This window comes from Mauremys reevesii, linkage group 18 (genome assembly GCF_016161935.1).
Source record: "Mauremys reevesii isolate NIE-2019 linkage group 18, ASM1616193v1, whole genome shotgun sequence".
NCBI lineage: Eukaryota > Metazoa > Chordata > Testudines > Geoemydidae > Mauremys > Mauremys reevesii.
Window position 1 is genome coordinate 29,426,268 of NC_052640.1, and position 18,792 is coordinate 29,445,059.

General features: G+C 53.5%; 1 long non-coding RNA gene across 2 annotated transcripts; it reads left to right on the plus strand.

Moving 5' to 3' along the window:
• Positions 1–1,690: 1,690 nt before the first annotated feature.
• On the plus strand, positions 1,691–4,978 carry LOC120386362. 2 transcript variants are annotated; one of them, XR_005589678.1, is made up of 4 exons: positions 1,691–2,230; positions 2,667–2,778; positions 4,078–4,157; positions 4,400–4,978. It is a non-coding gene; the product is annotated as an uncharacterized LOC120386362 (long non-coding RNA). The 2 variants fall into 2 exon arrangements; XR_005589679.1 differs by having other exon boundaries at positions 4,083–4,157.
• Positions 4,979–18,792: the final 13,814 nt, after the last annotated feature.

Below are 18,792 nucleotides of genomic sequence, written 5' to 3' on the forward strand. Positions count from 1 at the left end.
ACAGTGCTGGGGTAGTGGTGGTGTCACCCCCCATAATTGCATGCAGCTCACTGTAGAAGCGGAATGTATGGGGCTGTGACCCAGAGCGCCCGTTCACCTCCCTGGCTTTCTGGTACACTAGCCTGAGCGCCTTGATTTTTGTATGACACTGCTCTGTGTCCCTGGAGTAGCCTCTTTCCATCATGGCCCTGGAGACTTTAGCGTACGTGTTTGCATTCCTATTTTTGGAATGTAGTTCTGCCATAACAGACTCGTCTCCCCAGCATGAGATGAGATCCAGTACCTCCCGTTCGGACCATGCTGGAGCTCGTCTGTGAATCTGGGACTGCATGATCTCCTGGGATGGTGGACTCTGCATGGTCGCCTGTGATGGTGGACTGTGCTGACGGTCACCTGTACTGATGGTGACCAAACAGGATGGCTAGTGCATCGGAGTCGAGAGTGTTGTCCAGAGCAGTCACAAGGGAACATTCTGGGATAGCTCCCGGAGGCCAATAACGTCAAATTGCATCCACAATACCTTTATCCCGGGATTGCGATCTCGATTTAAGCACTACTCCACTTGCCGAAGTGGAGTACAGAAATCAGATTAAAGAGCCCTTTAAATCGAAAAAGCCAGTTTGGTCATGTGGATGGAATCTTTTTTTTTTTTCAAATTAACTCGGCTAATTCCGAAATAACAGACTACTGTAGACCAGGCCTAAGTGATTTGTCCAAGATCACACAGAGAGACCGTGGTAGAGCCAGGAACCTACCTCTTAGGTCTCATGAGTTTCAGTCCAGGGTCGTAAGCACAAGATCACCCTTCTCCTTGCTTTTAATTTTAAAAAGGGAGAGGAAAATATTGAGGATGTCCTATGTTTCTCTCCATCCCCTTTAGCACGATAATGAACACAATATACCAGAATGACTTCAATGGAGCTTTGCCAATATGCAGCAACTGAAGGTGTGGCCCAATCGACTCTAAGACAAACCTCAGACCTCCAATTGGGTTCCTGCTCTTGGTTTTCATTCATGGGCTTATCTCTTGTGATTTCAACTTCTCAGGCTTCCTCTGTCAACTCTCACTGAGCTGGTACTAAACGCCTTGAGAGTGGGGTCCCAGTCTCTTTCCCAGAAAATGTCTGTCATGAGGGGAGTGACTTTGTTGCTGTCATTATGTGAGTATCTGTATTTGAATTATTTAGGAATTTGGAAGAGAGATGGTGGGAACAGACCCTGGTGGTTTGCCTCTTATCTCACTCAGTTGGGTTGTGTACTCTGCTAGGCCAGAGGGAGAGATTTATGTTTGCTGTTAGTGGAATGTGATACTCAGACACGCTGGGGATGGGTGAGTGTTGTAAAAAAACCCCTAAAGATAAGGTTGCTAGCTAGCAAGCTCCAATCAAAGCTAGCCAGAGTATGTTTGCTCTAAGTGGAAATCACACCTTCCACATCCAATGGAGACATACACATAGATAGACAGAGAGGTTGTGGAATCTCCACCATTGAAGATTTAAAGAGCACGGGGTGGGTCCTGAGGAAAAGGGCTGAACCAGGCCAGAGAGGCTGTGTAGACCAGCAGCCAATCAGCCAAGGCCTGGGGAGAGCCAATCAGGGCAGGGAAAGAGGCAGCCAATCAGGGCCAAGATAGGTCCTATATAAAGGCTGCCTCGAAGAGAAGTCAGTCACTCCCTGACTAGGAGGGAGAAGGATGGGCTCCTGAGCTAAGGAGCAGCACCTTGGACAGAGCAGTGCTGGGCAGGCTTGGGGGAGCAGAGCAGAGCTCCAGCCCAGATACCTGCCAGGCTGCGGCCCTTGCTGGAAGGGATCGAGAAGGTGCATAGGGCCAAAGGGGAAATGGCCCAGGGAAACTAGGAAGACAAGAAGGGAGAGGAGGAGGACAGATGGAGGCTGCTGCTAGAAGGTCCTTGGGTCAGGACCCAGACTAGTGGGAGGGCCTGGGTCCCCCCTATTCCCCCTTGCATTGCCCGTGGCCACGAAGGAGAGGGGCCGAGACAGGCCGCAACTGGCTCCTGAGACGAGGGCCTAGACTCTAGGTTTGTGGTGGGCCACCGAGGCAGGGACAAACAGGGACTGCTGTTAACAACGACCCCCCCGAAGGGGGTGAGACCAGAGTAGTGGGCACTGCTGGAGGGCAGTGTCCTGAAGCGGATGGAGACTGTCCTGAAGAGGACACTGCCGAGCAGGGAGCAACGCAGGTCCCAGGGCAGCAGAACGGAGACAACAGGTGAGCTACCACACGGCGAGGATGCCCCAGAGCGTTCAAGAGCTAATTCCCAGAGCGACTGGCAGAGGGCGCCAGAGGTGGTGAGTCGGACCCCGTCACAGAGCAGGTCAGACAAACCCCTGTCAGGGATGGTCTAGATGATACTTAGTCCTGCCATGAGTGCAGGGGACAGGACTAGATGACCTCACAAGGCCCTTCCAGTCCTACGATTCTATGAGAGAATCTCCAATGTTCCCATGCGACAGTGTGAAACTGGAAGCAGGACCCATTGGCTATGGAATGAGCTCTCTGAAATTATTCTGCTCTCTGTTAAGCTGCTTAGTAGGGATCTTTGTACGGTTAATGAGAGCTACCAAAAGGATGAGGAGAAGGACCTGGGGTGTTCACACTAAGGTCCCTTATACATTACATGCCGATGTCTTGTCTCCTTTCCTAGGTGCCCTAGGCAGAACTGATATCAAGCAGCCAGTCTCTGCAGAAACATCTGGTGGAGGAGACCTGCACCTGACTAGCACTCACCCTTCAGTTACAGATAAATGGATTTTCTGGTACCAGCAACTCCCTAGGCAGAGACTTCAGTCTGTAGTTAGGGGATACAGCTAAACAAGTCCAAGGCCCGAGTGAGGGAGCTTCGCACATCCCTGAGGAGAGAGAATCCAGCCCCCTGTCCCTGCGCAGAATGCGGCTGGCAGACACAGCGGTGCATTGCTGTGCTCTGAGAGACAGTGTGACAGCCAGGGGCTGTCCCCAGGCAATTAGTATCCCACTCCGGGGCTGAGCAGTGAGGAGCTCTGAGAGAGGGGCAGAGGGGTCCCGGGACAGAGGTGGAATGACTCAGGCATTTAAGGAACAGAAGGACACTTACAAAATCCACATATAGATACACAAACTCTTCCCTCCCCACCCCAGTCAATCCATTGCTGAGTCAAGCTGTCAAGTCTTCAGCCCTGCAGATGGCAGTCTGCCCTTATCCTGATGGGTACAATACACTCAGACCAGCAACACGAGGAAGTTTCATTAATTTCACCACAGGTGTTATTTTTTAAGTGATTCAGTTAAACCAGTGCAGGTGTGTGAAGATACTAAAGGTGGCTATGCAACACAATTATCACACTAAGATATATTGTATACACCATTCCCACAACTCTACCCACATTTCCCATCAATACACCTTATTTCATATCACTATATCAAATGTTTCCCATCACCACAACACTATTTTCCATCAATATACACCCACAAACCATCAATTTACCCTATTTCTCAACAATATATCGTATTACCATCAGTACCGTCATGTTTCCCACAAATATACTCTCTATCCAATCAATGTATCCACATTTCTCATGAATGCATTTCCCCCCAAACAAAATACCCTATTTTCCTAGCGATAGACTCAATTCCTACAAATATCTCCTATTTTTGGTCAGTATATCCCATTCCCATCAATATACACCTATTCCATCATGGCACCCCTGTTCAGTGGATGTCTTCGACCACAAGGAGTATCTGTTTCATCTTCACAATAATATTTCGTTTCTGCATGACCCACCCTTTCTTCTACCCTTTGGTGTCTTATGAACCCAGCCTCTTGCAGTCCAACTCCTCTTCTTTCTGTTCGAGCCCTGTTTAAAATATTGTCACTGAAGCTCAAGGAAAAGGTCAGCTCTGAAGGAACCACTCACTCAGGAGGTTGTTAGCACCCACACAGGCAGCTGAACGGAAACAGTAGAGAACCAGCGCATGATTTTAGGGCTTTACTCTGAAACAGACACTGTTTAGTAGCTGTGGAAGATAAAGGCAGATCCCTTCCTCATAATTGTTTTTTTTTTTGGGGGGGTGATAAGAGCAGTTTGGACCAAGAACCATTGACTTCCCACCATGTTCTTCACCTCGGGGTCAGTTATTTTGTTGGCTGCGATTTCAAGTGAGTAGCATTTTCATTAGTCCAGCTTGAAATACTTTCTATTGTCATTTTGCAAAATCCAACCACTCTTTAAAAGTCTAGGCTCAGAAGGGTTAAATGTTTAAAGGGGCTGGATGCAATGAAGGTTAGGGTTACCCCAGATAATGGGGTATAGGCATCTAAATCACTTAGGCACCCTTAAATATTCTCACCCTACGATTATAGTGTTTAGAATAAATATCTGTTCTTTTTTCCCCCATAAGGGACCTTCAGAGACGCGGTCACACAAACTGAAGGCACGGCTGTTAGCGAAGAAGGAGCACCTTTGGTTATTGAGTGTACCTATGAGTCTACCCTATTCCCTTCTCTCCTCTGGTATATTCAACACCCCAGTAAAGCACCAAAGTTTTGGCTGAGAGATAAAACATCAGGGGGTGGCCAAGATGAAGGGGACAAGCAGTTTTTTTTGCTAACCATGTCCAAGACAAGAAATCCTTCCATTCAAGAAAAGCACAGTGAAATGAACGACTCTGCAGTCTGTTACTGCACTGTCAGAGACACAGTGATTACAACCAGCAGGGGAGCTGAAAAAAAAATCCACTGAAGCACAAAGTCCAAAATTTCTGTCTTTGGCGGGAAAAAGTTTATATTTTCATAACTTGACTTCAGCATAGTATATAAGCACTGCACCTTCAGGGAAAACAGAGGAAAGAGCTGTCATCTAGTGGAGAGAGGAACAAAAAGAACCAATGGCTGGAAGATAAGCCCAGACCAGGGCCGGTGCAAGTATGTTTCGCGCCCTAGGTGAAACTTCCACCTTGCGCTGCCCCCGCCTGGAGGCCCCCCCCATGGCAGCTACCCCCCTCCGCCCTGAGGTGCCCCCCTTGCGGCAGCTCTCCACCCTGAGGCACCCCCACTGCCCCAGCTCACCCCTGCTCCGCGCACAAGCACCCTGAGCACGCCGTCGCTGCTTCACTTCTCCCGCCTCCTAGGCTTGCGGCGTCTAAGCTGATTGGCACCGCAAGCCTGGGAGGCAGGAGAAGTGACACAGCCACAGCGTGCTTGGGGAGGAGGCGGGGCAGGGGTGAGCTGGGGCAGGGAGTTCCCCTGCGTGCCGCCCCCGTCCCCCCCTTACTTGCTCCAGGCGGCCCTCCCCGCACTCCCCTGCCCCAGCTCCCTCTGCCTAAATGCCGGCAGTGACCGGGGCAGCCGAAGATCCTGCCGCCACGGTCGCTGCTGAAAAAAATGGTGCCCCCCAAATCCCAGCACCCTAGGCAACTGCCTGGGTCGCCTAAATGGTTGCACCGGCCCTGGCCCAGACAAATTCAAATGAGAAATAAGGCATACAGTTAAAAAAAAAAGTGTGTGGGGGGGGGGAGTCCGCCAAAGGAAGTGATGGCTTCTCCATGACTTGAAGTCTTAAAAATCAAGACTCTGCATTTCTGGAATCTATGCTTTTGTCGAACACAAGTTACTGGGCACAATGCAGGAGTAACTTGGTGAAATTCTTCTAGGTTGCATTACACAGGAGGCCAGACTAGATAATCTACTCATCCCTTCAGGGTTTTAAAATAAGGCTACATTTTAGTCATGGGTATTTTTAGTAAAAGTCATAGACAGGCCCGTGACCTCTCCATGACTTCTACTAAAAATATCTACTGTGACTAAAACTTGGGTGGGGAGGGGGCAGGATTGCACTGGGGGGTGTCTGGGGGCACCGTGGGTACTGGGGGAGGGTGTTAAGGTGACCCGGGACCCACTCTGGTGCTGCAGGAGAGGGGGCCCAGGCCGTGGGTGCTGTGGGAGGGTGGGTTGGCGGGGCTCCCTACCCGGCTCCGCATCCCTGCAGCTTTGGGTGGCCAGATGTCCCAATATAATTGGGACTGTCCCAATATTTAGGCATTTGTCCCGACCGCAATTTGTCCCGATATTTTGCACTTTTTTTTTTCTCCGCCGGCGTCCCGATATTTTCTTCCTCTCATCTGGTCACTCTACTGCAGCTCCTAAGCAGCGGAGGCACTGGCAGGAGCCAGGGCAGGGGCTTCTCCGCTGCTCCTGCCACAAGCGCCAGCTGCTGCAGCTCCCATTGGCCGGGAACCACAGCCAATGGGAGCTGTGGGGGTGGAGCCTGCAGGCACCAGCAGCATGGAGCCCCCGCTCCTACACTGCCTAGGAGCTGCAGCAGGGGGGCCCCCCATCCTAGGTAAGCATCCCCCCAAACCCCTGCCCCTAGCCCCCTCCTACACACCCAAACTGCTGCTGCTGGCCCAGGGGCTGCCTGGCTCTATCAGCCCCTGGGCCAGGACCAGCTGCTGCAGAAGTCATGGAGGTCATGGAAAGTCACGGAATCCGTGACTGACTTGCAGCCTTATTTAAAGCTATGACTCTACGAATCTATGTACATAAGACCATAAGAATGGCCATGCTCAGTCAGACCAATGATCCATCTCACCCCATGCCAGATGCTTCCGAGGGAATGAACAGAACAGGGCAGTTATCGAGTGCTCCATCCCGTCATCCAGCCCCAGCTTCCCACAATCAGAGATTTAAGGAGCATAGGGTTGGATCCCTGACCATCCTGGTAAATAGCCATTAATGGAGCTATCATAGAATCATAGAAAATTAAGGTTGGAAGAGACCTCAAGAGGCCATCTAGTCCAACCCCCTGCTCAATCCTCCATGAAGGAATCCTCCTTATAGAATTCTTTTTTAAACTTAGTTATACTTTTGGCTTTCATGACATGCCCTGGCAATGAGTTGCACAGACTGACTGTGCATTGTATGAAGTACTTCCTTATGTTTGTTTTAAACCTGCTGCTTATTAATGTCATCGGGTGACCCCTAGTTCTTGTGTTATGTGAAGGGCTTAATAACATTCCTTACTCACTTTCTTCACACCACTCATGATTTCATAGACCTCCATCATATGCAACAGGACAAAACCTCAGTCAGTGTAAATCTGTGGGGATCCATTGGTCTCAAAGAAGCTATAGGTCTCTACACCATTTGAGGAGATGGTACATTGAATATGAACCCTTGAATTGCATATTTGTGATGATTTCTCCCATGTCTGCCTTAATGCAGGCTTTCCTCTGGTTTTTAAAATGATGTTTAAGGTCATAATCCCCCTCTCCCCCTCACACACACACATTTTAAATAAAATTAGGGAATGGGCCCATATGGTTTAAATGCACATGCCTGCATGGTAGAGTCAACGGATCTGCAACACTCCACACTAGCTGAGGATTTAGCCCATAAACGTGGCAGTTCTGGAGGGGACCTGTAGTCCATTTGTGACATTAAACATCATTTTAAAAACCAGAGGAAAGCCTGCATTAAAGCAGGCAGAGGGAAGAAATAATCACAAATATGCAGTACAAGTGGAAGAGGAGACAGCCTGGGTACAGATCAACAAAGGGGGGAATACACCGGAAAGAATGAAAGGATATTGGGCAACACAAAAGAATTTGGTCTCAGCACAACAGCTGCCTAACTCGGCTCAGCATCACGTCAGGCAGGTTTTACAGCTGGCTACCGGGGCTGGAGTGTTATAAAAGAAACCGTGTTAGCGGCTGAGGAAGTTCCCCCGCAGATGGACAACAAGAGGGCTCTGTTTTACCAGCCACTCACCCAAATGCAGAGCGGTCATTTCACAGCCTGCTGCTTCATGTGGTCCGATTCCCCCCGCAATTTCTCCCCCTCCCCTTCCTCTCAGACACTGTGCAGGAGCCAGGGAGCCTAGCTGAAGGGCCGTAGCAGGCTGCTGTGTGGTTAGCACCGTAGGCACTCAGCGGAGGAGAGCTGCGCCACAAAGAAAGCGGGTGGATCTATATTTTTAAGACATCTTTCCCCACTTCTCTTCACAGCTGGGGAAGGCGAGGGAGAAGCTTCCCTCTGCATGTTGGGGACAAGGTTCTAGCCCACCTGATCCCCGGAAGATGTTCCTCACCTGGGTTTCAGTTGTTGCAATATTTTCCACACTCGGTGAGCAGGATTTCAGATCTATTGGGCCAGATCCTCAACTGGTGTGAATTGTCACAACTCCATGGAAGCAGCAAAGAATCCTGTGGCACCTTATAGACTCAGGTAGGTATATATAAGCAAGCAAGAATCAAGCTAGAGATAACGAGGTTAGATCAATCGGGGAGGATGGGGCCCTGTTCCAGCAGCTGAGGTGTGAAAGCCAAGGGAGGAGAAACTGGTTCTGTAATTGGCAAGCCATTCACAGTCTTTGTTTAGTCCTAAGCTGATGGTGTGGCCAGGGAGGTTGAAGTGTTCTCCTACAGGTTTTTGTATATTGCCATTCCTAATGTCTGATTTGTGTCCGTTTATCCTTTTCCTTAGAGACTGTCCAGTTTGGCCGATGTACATAGCAGAGGGGCATTGCTGGCATATGATGGCATATTCTCTGGCATTGGAACTCTCACTGAAGGACTGTCTGGATATGTGGACTCCCTACTCAGACCCTATGTTACCAGCACTCCCAGCTATCTCCGTGACACCACTGATTTCCTGAGGAAACTACAATGCATTGGTGACCTTCCAGAGAACACCATCCTAGCCACCATGGATGTAGACACACTGATGGAATACAAGCTGTCAGGAACAGTATCCCTGATGATGCCACAGCACAACTGGTTGCTGAGCTCTGTGCCTTTATCCTCACACACAACTATTTCAAATTTAATGACAATATATATCTCCAGATCAGTGGCACGCTACATTGATGACATCTTCATCATCTGGACCCATGGGAAGGAGACTCTAGAAAAATTCCACCATGATTTCAACAGCTTCCACCCTCCATCAACCTCAGCCTGGACCTATCTACACAGACCGCTATGCCTACCTTCATGCCTCCAGCTTCCATCACCACAAGATCCATTGTCTACAGCCAAGCACTGAGAGACCAACACTTAGAAAATCTCCACCAAGCATTCTCAAGACTACAATACCCACATGAGGAAATAAGAAACAGATCAACAGAGCCAGATGTGTACCCAGAAGCCTCCTACTGCAAGACAAACCCAAGAAAGAAACCAACAGGACTCCACTGGCCATCACATACAGTCCCCAGCCCAAACCCTCTCCCATCATCAGGATCTACAACCCATCCTGGACAATGATCCCACACTTTCACAGGCCTTGGGTGGCAGGCCAGTCCTCGCCCACAGACAACCTGCCAACCTGAAGCATATTCTCACCAGCAACTGCACATCAGGAACCAACCCATGCAACAAACCTCGATGCCAACTCTGCCCACATATCTACACCAGCAACACCATCACAGGACCTAACCAGATCAGCCACACCATCACAATGTAATATATGCCATCATATGCCAGCAATGCCCCTCGCCCTCTTGCCAAACTGGACAGTCTCTAAAGGATAAATGGACACAAATCAGACATTAGGAATGGCAATATACAAAAACCTGTAGGAGAACACTTCGCAGATTTTAAGGTGGCCATCCTCCAGCAAAAAAACTTTAGGACCAGACTCCAGAGAGAAACTGCTGAGCTCCAATTCATTTGCAAATTTAACACCATCAGTTTAGGACTAAACAAAGACTGTGAATGGCTTGCCAATTACAGAACCAGTTTCTCCTCCCTTGGTTTTCACACCTCAGCTGCTGGAACAGGGCCCCATCCTCCCTGATTGATCTAACCTCGTTATCTCTAGCCTGCTTCTTGCTTGCGTATATATACACACCTGGTATTCACCCACGAAAGCTCATGCTGCAAAACATCTGTTAGTCTATAAGGTGCCACAGGATTCTTTGCTGCTTCTACAGAACCAGACTAACACGGCTACCCCTCTGATACTTAACTCCATGGAAGGCAGTGGAGTTACAAGTCCCATGAGATGCAGAGTTAGCCCTAATTTCTAATTTACAGGTTTAGACATTTGGAAGGTAGATAAACATCCCAGGTTCAAGCCAAGAGCCGTCTGTATACATGTGATATTTTATGTTTGCCAGAAAAGCTAATGGAGAGCCAGTGACCCAACCTGATGACAGAGTGACTGTATCCAAAGGGGAACCAGTGCTTCTGAAATGCATCTATGACCCTACCCAGTCTCCAACACTCTGGTGGTACGAGCACTACGCAGTGCAATCTGCAAGGATGGGCCGTATATTGTCCAAGGTAAATGAACACACATAAACGTGGCAGATTCAGTCATATTCCTACATAAAAATGGTTAGCCTTGTCTAAAGAGAAAAATACTTAATACATTTCAAACAGTAATTATCCCATATTAAACTGCTGTCCAAGAGGGGCTTAAAAGTTGTCCAAAAATTGTCAAACAGTGCTTGTGTCCGTGCCACGGAGTCCCCGGGTGATGCTCTGGAACTGCTCCCCACAAAGCCAGGCAGGACTTTGGGGAGCCTCCTCTCCCTCGGAGCAGACTGTCTCCAGGGCAAGAAGCTCACACGGCTTCACCTCCTGGGTCTCTCCTTGGAGCATTCAGCATCCTCTGCCCCTCCGTGTGCTTCCCACAGCGAGTCCGCCCAGGCAGGATCCTGAGGAAGCCACAGGGTCCTGCACTCCCCACTTTGCAGTCAGATGTGACTCTCAGCCAGCCAGTAAAACAGAGGTTTATTCGATGACAGGAACACGGTGTAAACCAGAGCTTGTAGGTACAGAGAACCGGACCCCCGCTTCTGCCCTCCCTCCTCGTCCCCAGCCAGCTACCAAACTGAAACCCCCTCCAGCCCCTCCTTCTCTGCTGAGTTCCTACCCGAGCCAGGAGGTCACCTGACCTTTTTGTTCTCCCACACCTTTAGCATCCCCTTGCAGGGGGGAAGGGCCTGGCCATTAGTTGCCAGGCAACAGAGGGTCGGCCAGAAACTGAGGCACCCACACAGTATTCAGAGGAAACATTAAAACCAGTCCCACTTCGTCACATCTCTCCCGCCTTCGAGACCGAACTGAGCAAGGTCACTTTAGTCAGTGACCTGGGGAAGTTCGAACCCACCAAGGTTCCCATGGATGCCCCAGCATCTCTCCTATTCCTTGGAGGGAGTTACACCAGGACAGTCCAGTTTCAGGCCCTGCGTCTGAGGTGTCGGTGAACACCGCAAAGGTCTGGGTTTACCAGATTTACCAGGCCCTGGATTAGAGCCTCCTTCAGTATACAGAGAACCCTCTGGCACTGCTCAGTCCAGACGACCTTGTCTGGCTAACCCCTCTCACGCAAGGGCAGCTCTAGGGATTTTGCCGCCCCAACCATGCCTGCGGGAGGTCCACCGAAGCCGCGGGACCAGCGGATCCTCCACAGGCAAGCCGCCGAAGGCAGCCTGCCTGCCGCCCTTGCGGCGCCGGCAGAGCGCCCCCCGCGGCTTGCCGCCCCAAGCATGCATTTGGCGTGCTGGGGCCTGGAGCCGCCCCTGCTCTCACGTAGCTCAGGGATGGGGGAAGCTCCAGTAGTACCCCGCCATCCTGATAAAGGCCTGGACTTGTTTCTTGGTCTGGGGAATGGGCCAATCTCTGATCATCTCCACCTTGCACTTTTCAGCTTTTACCATCAGTCCTGCCTCCTGGAGGCAGCCCAGCACCCTTTTCACCTGGGACACCTGTTCCTCCCAGGTCTGGCTAAAGACACACATGTCATTGATGTACGCCAGGGCCACGTTCTCCATCCCCCTCAGCTTGTCTAGAATCTCCCCAGGCCTGGGCATGGGGTAGACATCGGACACCGTGATGGCTTTAAGCTTCCAATGGTCCCCGGTAAACCAGATCATCCTGTCTTCCTTGGGGACCAGCCCCACAGGTGAGGCCCATGGGCTGTTGAATGGCTGGATCACATCTAAAGCCAGCAGGTCCTTGACTTCTCTCTCTCCAGGTTCTGGGCTGCTTTCCCAGTGACTCTGAACGGGGAACACCTGATGGGGGGATTGGCTCCCACCTCAGGGAAGAGATCCCCCAGGGGGTCTTCCCCCTTGTCCTCCCAATCCTCCCCTTTCAGGTCCAGGGGTCCCCTCACTCTCCTCCCATACAGCAGCTCAAAAGGGAAGAACCCTGTGGATTCCTGGGGCACCACCAGCTGCCTCCTGATTACCCCCAGTTCTACTTCCCCTTGGGGAGCCCATTCCCGGTACAGGAATCCCTTCTCCCACAGGACTCTGTCCCTGCAGCCTTCCCCAAGGGGTTTGCAGCATGGTGGCCAGCAAGTTCCTTCAGCTTCTCCAAGGAGGGATCCTTGTGCAGCTCAGTCTGGAATTCAGCTGCTGGGGCAGGGAGTGGGACCTGCTCCCTCTCGCTGGCTGGGCCTGGGGTCACAGCCCCGCTGAGCCCTGTCCCTGGTAGCTCCCTCCCTGCTGTGTAATCACTTCCCAGCAGCACGTCTGGACCAGGCAAACCTGGTTGGCAGCCGACCTGCCCTGCCTGGGTGTTCCCCCACTCAGCTGGGGTCTCAGCTCCCCCCGTGCTCAGCGCTGCCCTTGCTGTCCCAGTGGGGGCAGGCAGGGAGCTCTCTGCTCTGGTCACAGCATCAGAGCCAGTGTCAGTTCCGGTGTGCAGGGGGGCAGGGAGCATCTCTCCCTCCCACTCAGCCCCAGGGGGCTGGTTACAGACAGGCAGGCAGTGGTGAGCTGGAGCCAGTTCCCACAGGTTCCCAAGAACTGGTTGCTAAAATTAGACCTCCGTGGAGAACCGGTTGTTAAAGGGCCAGGGGGTGGGCAAGGAACTCCGGTCTGTGGGCCGGACCATCCTGTTGCTCCTAGGAGTCCCAGCTGGGGAGGCTGAGGCTCCCCCGGCCCTTCCCCTGCTTCCCCCCAGCTGCAGCGTGGCCAGCTGCTGGCACCAGCTGGGCAGCTCATCTGAGCTTGGGAGTCATCCTGCTGCTGCTTTTTGAGCGGCCCGGCAAGGTGTGTCTGTGTGGGGGGGGTCCTGCTGCAAGCTCCAGGGCCGGCCGGAGGGGAGGGGGCAAGTGGGGCAATTGGCCCAGGCCCTGCAGGGGTCCCTGGCCCCACAAGGATGTCTCCCCTGGGCCCTCCTCTGCTTCCCCCACCCCGAAGAGCTACAGCATGGCCAGCAGCTGGGCAGCTCAGCTGAGCTCCTGAGTCATCCTGCTGCTTTGAGCTGCCGGCAAGGGAAGGGGGGAGGGGGCTGCAAGCTCTAGGGTTGCCAGGGGGGCAAGTGGGGCAATGTGCCCCAGGCCCTGCAGGGGCCCCCGGCCCCACAGGTATGTCTCCCCCCGCCCTGGCCCCTCCCCCGCTCCCACCCCCTTAAATCAGAACTTTTTATAGGGAACCGGATGTTAAGATTTTGGCAGCTCATCACTGCAGGCAGGTATCCTGAGCCCAGCAGCCCCTCCCCCCTGCCAGCCAGCTCATTTGTATTTTCACTGACGATTTCCATCCTAGCCAATTGGTTCCCTGGATTTGAATTCAAACCCTCGGCCCTTACAGGAGCAGGGCCTGGATCCTGTCCCAAAGAGACACAGTCACCCCCGAACAGGACCTCACAGCCAATATCCTGCAAAACCCCAACTACCAGCCAGCCCGACCCCTCCTGGGTCTGCACAGGGATCCGGGCCATAGACAGGGCGAGGGGCTTCACCCAGGTCCCACAGCCCCTCAGCATCTGCGGCTGCACCTCCAGTTCTCTCTGTCCCAGGGTCTCGCCACCCCAGGCGTGTCTAACCACTGACCCCCACCTTCCGCTCCCACTGGGGGCCCGAGGGGCCTGAGCCCAGGATACTCCACGCAGACATATAGGCCAGAGCCAGGAGTGGGAGCCTGTCCACCACCCCACCCATCTGGCTGACAGCATCTATGGCCTTGGGACCCAGAAAGGGAGCTAGATACTGGGGCTTTTCCGCAGGGTCCCCCTGATTCAAGTCACCAGCTTGCTCGAAGGCAGTGCGCTGGGCATCCACATCCCCCCGCCCCTTGACCAGGGGCAGCAATTTAGTGTTGAGGTTCCCTGTGGAACTGGCAGCCCAGGGTCTATCCCCACTCACCCCTGGGCAGCCCCCTATGTCTCTCCGCTCCACCATCGCCAGTCCATGCTGCTGCGGCTTCTCCTGCAGCTTTTCCTCGGGCTCTTGCTCTCTCTCACAGTCCTCTCGCTCTCTCGGACTCTGCTCCAATCCCATCCGTCTCCGATCCCCTGATGGGGAACCTGATCGTGAAGACCCTCGTCTGATTGGGGACCAGACTCTCGGGGATGCCTGGCTGCTGCTCCAGCTGCTCCCAGATCCTCTTGTAGCCCCATCTGGGTCAGGAATCTGCTCCTCAGAGCGGTCCTCCTCCTCCAACTGCACGATTAACTGGGCCTGGGTGAACTTCCCCATGCGTAACCCTCTCTGTGTGCACAGGATCACAATGTCCTTCTCAAGATGATGGTGACAGGCCATCACTGCACCGCTCCCAAGTGGCTCTGGACTCACAGGCCCGTGTGCTCTTGGCTCCCCCATGGTTTCCAGGGAGAACCCCTAATGTGCCAGCCCTTCTCGTGGTCACCACCTCTTTGCCAGGGTCGAGCTGCAGACTCCTCCGCCCCTGGGACTGCTCCTGCAATCCCCAGGGGAACCCTGCTACTGCAAAAGTCCTTCTCTCTCCCAGGGTCGAGCGGCCAGCGCCTCTGCCCCGAGACTGCTCGCCGCAGTCCTCAGGGGGACCCCGTTACTCCAACCGTCCTTCTCGCTAGTCACACACTCCCAGAGGTTAACTGTCCCCTGAAACCGTCCCTCTCTGAGCCTTCAGCACGCCTGGTCCTCATTATCTCTCCTTTGTTTTACTGCTCCCCACTCACTTACTGAAAGAAGCGCCATTCACGGGGTGCAGTACATCCCACTGCTGCCACCAGTTGTCATGGAGTCCCCAGGCGATGCTTTGGAACTGCTCCCCACAAAGCCAGTCAGGACTTTGGGGAGCCTCCTCTCCCTTGGAGCAGACTGTCTTCAGGGCAAGAAGCTCTCACGGCTTCACCTCCTGAGTCTCTCCTTAGAGCATTCAGCATCCTCTGCCCCTCCGTGTGCTTCCTACAGCGAGTCCGCCCAGGCGGGGTCCTGGGGAAGCCACAGAGTCCTGCACCCCTACTTTGCAGTCAGACGTGACTCTCAGCCAGCCAGTAAAACAGAGGTTTATTCGATGACAGGAACACGGTCTAAACCAGAGCTTGTAGGTACCGCGATCCGGACCCCTCGGCCGGGTCCATTCTGGGGCCCAGTGAGGCAGACCCCCACGTCTGCCCTCACTCCTCGTCCCCAGCCAGCTCACAAACTGGAACCCCCTCCAGCCCCTCCTTCTCTGCTGAGTTCCTTTCCCAGGCCAGGAGGTCACCTGACCTCAGGGGTGAAAGTAACTTAAAGGACTTATCGGTACTGCTGGAGTCCTGAGGGGGCGGAGCCTCAACCAGAAGAGGTGGGGCCTATCAAGATTTAAAGGCCCTGATGCACTGGCTGTGGCTGGGAGCCCCCGGAGCTCAGGGGCAAATTAAAGGGCCCGGGTCTCCAGCTGCTGCGGAGCTCCAGGCCCTTTAAATCCCCACAACCCCGAGCCTTGCCGGGCTGGGGCTGGGATTTAAAGGGCCTGGAGCTCCTGCCAGTGCGTGGTGCTCTGAGCCCTTTAAATCCATCCCCAGCCGGGCCACCAGAGCTGCGGGCGAGATTCAAAGGGCTCTGGGCTGCCCGCAGCCGTGGGAGCTCTGAGCCCTTTAAATCCCGCCCCCAGCCCGGCCGTGTTATACTTAAAGTGCTGCACAGAATCTTTTCAGGAGGAATAAGGCAAAATGCCACATTTATTAGTAATACATGTATTCATTAACATTGTATCATATGCATATGATATATAGATATATAGTACATTCACTCACGCACACGCACACACACTCTGTCTTGTTACCACCAACTAGTTGCTCCCCTTAACTGCACTGGCCAGGTGAGTTAGCTGGGGGAGGGGTGGAGCCGGGCTTCTGCCGATCTGGATCGATGCTCCGATGTTTAACAAGACGAGACCCGGGGTCCTCTGCAAGACACCTCACATTTATAGCAGCTTCCCTCTCATGCAAATCTGTACCAGATTCAAAATCTGTGTCTGTGTCCGTTGGTCCTTTGTGCTGCTTGTCTCTGGGTTGTCACATTGCTGTTCAAAGAGGGTGTTTTCAAAAGAAGGTGCTTGCTTCTAACCCCCAAGGCCGTCAATATGTCTGATAAAAGCAGCAAAGAGTCCTGTGGCACCTTATAGACTAACAGACGTATTGGAGCTTGAGCTTTCATGGGTGAATACCCACTTCGTCGGATGCAATATGTCTGAACTTCTTTAATGAGCCCACTTTTGACAGGTTTTATTGTCCTTGGGTTTGGCTTCCATCCCCTCTCCAAGGGTTGCAGCTGTCTGGACATGCTGCCTTCCTCATTTACACCTCGTTCATTCAATAGGGCAATTGATTAAGGGAGTGGGGGGGAAGATCTTATTCTACTCCTAGCAAAAAGACATTTTTCTTCTACTTTAACTGTCCTTAGGGGCTATAACATTATACCAGGGCTTAACACAAAGTTTTCTATAAGTTTTTCTACATAGGGATCTGATACAAAGTTCCTATATCTAAGGACTTGATACAAAGTGAAAATAGCTTAATACAGGGTTATACAAAATAACTTAATACAGAGATTTATCAACAGCCGCTGGAGCCGCAGGCGGGATTCAAAGGGCTCGGGGCTGCCCGCAGCTGGGGGAGCCCAGAGCCCTTTAAATCCCCGCCGTGGAAGCCGGTGCGGTCCGGCATGGTGTACTGGCTCTTGTACCAGACCGGACTGGTTTACTTTCACCTCTGCCTGACCTCTGTTCTCCCACACCTTTAGCATCCCCTTGCAGGGGGAAGGCCTGGCTATTAGTTGCCAGGAGACAGAGGGTCAGCCAGAAACTGAGGCCCCCCCACAGCATTCAGAGGAAACATTAAGAACAGTCCCACTTTGTCACAGCTCTCATGTGCTTTCCACTTCACCACCACTGAGATGGACTCTGTCCCCACCCCCCAACACACACTTCTTTTCCCTTGGTGCCAAACACACCGCAAGAAGGAAAAAACAAAGTTCATCACAATCTGCCGTGATGGCTAGACTCTCCTTCTCACACCCCTGCTCCACCCCAGCCCCACCCCCACCCCACCACTTTCTCTGAGCAACAAGCGCCCTGCACTCACCAGGCGGCGGGAAGTGGAGCGACCCGGCACCAGCCCACCGGTGAGTGCTGAGGGTTTCCCCCCTGCCCCCCAAGCCTGGGGAGTTGATGGAGCAGTGGGGAAGGGGCATGGGATGGGGAAGAGAAGGGGACAGGGGAAGTGGGGGCAGGGGGGATGTGGGGGCAGGGGGGGAATGGGGAGGAGATGGGGCAGGGGCAAGGAATGGGATGGGAAGAGAAGGGAATAGGGGAAGTGGGGGCAGTGGGGACGTGGGGGCAGGGGGGGAATGGGGAGGAGATGGGGCAGGGGGGAAGGGGCATGGGATGGGGAAGAGAAGGGGACAGGGGAAGCAGGGGCCCAGCATGCAGCATCCCCTTGGCAGAAGCTAGGACTCCCCAGTTAAGCAGGCCCATCAAACCCTCACCCTGACAAGCCCCATCTCCCCTGCATCTGTACCACTCTGATGATCCTCCCCCCCAGACATCCTCCCCACTGAGCCCCAACCACCTGCACCTGGACCCCCACCCAAATGAACCCCACCTCCCCTGCACCCAGACACCCCCCACACACACTTTCACTTGGTCCCCCCTGCAGACTCCCATTGCCCCTGCACCTGAAACCTCCCTGTGCATCCAGATCCCCCACTGAGCTGCCTGCACCCAGACTGCCCCCCACAGAACCCTCTTACCCCCCTCTGGATCCCCCACACTAAGTCCCTCTGCACTTGGATCCTGCTGCCGGGCTGAGCCTCCCTGCCCATATCTGGGGCGCCTGGCACAAAAGGGGCAGGGCCCCAGGGTGTTTCTGTGCCAGGCCTGGCCCTTGTGCTGTGTCAGGGTCAGGTTCAGCCTCACTGCCAAGACCCTGTCCCGGGGGGTGGGGGAGGCTGCAGGGTGACCTCCCACCTCCAGGCAGCCAGTGGCCTGTGCTCCCCCCTGCCGTGGTGGAGCTTCCACATTTATTTATTATAAAAAATATTCAGAATTTTAAAATATTCTGCACAGAATTTGTTGCAGAATTCCCTCAGGAATATGGGGCGCTGTACAGCTGTGATGGTGGGACTGTGAAGGGGATCTGTGGGTGGGGGAGCTGGGCAGGGGTATGGTGTGCAGGGTGCTGTGCAGTTGTGGTGGGAGGTCAGCAGGAGGGGTCTCTGGGCAGGGGGTGCTGGGCATAGGGATCCGTGGGGGAAGTCTCTGGGCAAGGGGGCTCTGGGCACAAGGGCAGGGCACGGGTGCAGTGTGGAAGGGGCACGCTGGCTGCGCAGGGCTGGGCGGGCCAGTGTGCGTCTAGCAGTTGTTGGTTTGTGAACAGTGCCCTTGTGCTGGGCTGAGTGGGGCCACTCCCACTGAGCTGCGCCTCATTGCCCCCAACCAGCCCCTCGCTCTGTGGACCACTCCCCATCACAGGCCCTATTTCCCCAATGGGGGCCCACAAATATGTTTGGCGCCAGGCCCACAAAAAGTTAATCTGGCCCTGGTGAGGCCACATCTGGAGTATTGCATCCAGTTCCCCCCCCCCCCTCC